The sequence below is a fragment of the Poecilia formosa genome, unplaced genomic scaffold (assembly GCF_000485575.1).
Source record: "Poecilia formosa unplaced genomic scaffold, Poecilia_formosa-5.1.2 Scaffold6, whole genome shotgun sequence".
Taxonomy (NCBI): Eukaryota; Metazoa; Chordata; class Actinopteri; order Cyprinodontiformes; family Poeciliidae; genus Poecilia; species Poecilia formosa.
In genome coordinates this window covers 6,118,257-6,120,229 of record NW_006799945.1, presented here as the reverse complement: position 1 = coordinate 6,120,229, position 1,973 = coordinate 6,118,257, and positions in this window count along the sequence as shown.

Genomic DNA, 1,973 nt, shown 5'->3' with positions numbered 1-1,973 from the left:
ATCCAAACTAATTTGTCCTCGTAAGAAAAAAATAATTGTGTGGTGCTGAGTGGCTCAGCAGGTGCATCATCCACAAAAAAACTATCTCAGTTTCTGTCTCAGGTTTGACTCCTAGCCCTGGACTGAACATGACTCATCCAGAAGACTCATCCGCAAGGTCAAAAAACACTTAAGGAAAACTAAAGTGCTGCAGACCTCACTTGCCTCAGTTAAGATTAATGTTTAAAAACCATCAATAAAAAACAGACTTGGCAAAAAAAGTGGCCATCAGAGGAGAGCTCTGAGGCACAAACCACTGCTGTCCAAAAATAACAGAAGCACTAACCTGTATTAATAGTATATAAATTACCCTGATAAGCCCCAGGACTTACTAAACATTCAGTGGACTGAAGAGACAAAGACTGAACCTTTGGAGGGTGTGCATCACCTTACAACTATCACCATAAACCTTTTTTTTTTTTGGTGCCAGGGCTTTTATAACCAGTTATTACGTTTTTTTTTTTTTTTTTTTTTTTTTTTTTTTTTTTTACATGTGGCAACTTTTTTTTACACCCTCATTAAAATCATTGTTTGAAAAATTATAAATGTATTTATTTCATCTTTGCATAATATTAAAATTATTTGGTTAAACATAAAACACAGAATAAATGTACAAGATGGTGAATGGCTTTTTTTTTTCACTGCATTGAAAATTCTAAGGCATATGAGCAACTTTCAGCCCATATTTTCTAGTTTTGTTGCTCCTGAAAGGGACGGGTAATAGGAGTAAAGTGATTTCCTATTTCTAACATGGTGGTGAATGAAAGGATTTCTGAATCTTATCTTTTTGTTCCATCTGTCTTTTCTGCCCTAGTCCTTGGAATCAGGGTAAAATCCAGAGGAATAGAAAAGGAGATCAAGTTCTCAATACGGATCTTTTGAATGAAAGTGTGACATTGCACGAACACATCATTCGGTGCAACATAATGTTTCTGTGACTCAAAATGGACTCCATGACCACAGAACTAAAAAGGCACTCATGTGAGAGGATGTGCAAAATGTGGGGCAGTTTCAGCTCAGCTTTGTAGCATAGGTCATCTTTCTTCTGTCATACATTTTATAGCATTATATTATATTATATTATATTATATTATATTATATTATATTATAAACTAATATGTCAGACAAAAACCTCTAACAAAAGAGATGTCAAACCACTCTTAAATTAGATTTTTGTGAAAGCAGTTTTTTGGGGTTGTACTGGGCAAGAACTTTGTTCCGTAGGATTTCCCTTTATATCTGTCATGTACTTACTACATGGGATTTTTCTACCACATGTAGTTTTACATGAGCTTTTTACAGGAGCTTTACATCTTGAGGTGGAATCAGCGTAAAACTTAAAACATCTTTTTGGAGTCTACTTACGGTCTAATTTTGTAAACAGCACACTTCAAACTTTGAATAGATATGACACGACCATAACTGTTTGAGGCACTTCAGTTAGTTTAAAAGTCATAAATAAATGTGCCTCCAAATGAATTGGGTAAAAAAAAAAAAAAAAAATTAATAAAATAAAATAAAAGAATGATTAACATAAATTCTACGAGCATTTCCATTTTCTTTCCCTAAATGATCGAGACCATTAACTGTGGTTGATTGTGTTTTATTTCCTTTAGCAATTACTTTTATTATTATAGACTGATTAATTGATTTAATGATAGCACAGGTTAATAGAAAATTTTGTTTAAAATATTCTGTAAAATGGTTTTGTCTGAAGTTGTTCCAGTTAATATTAATAAGTACAATGAGACAAAAAGTGTTAATTAGGTGTTTTGCATTGTTCTAATGATACACTGACGAGTACACTGACAGCAGTTTTAAAATGTGTGAAAGTTATTTCTTCAAATGTAGCAGAAGAGTAGAGGTGCCGTATATGACTTTTTTTTACCAGTTAGAGTTGTAGAGAAATTACAGTGGTATCGATGCGTTTGTGA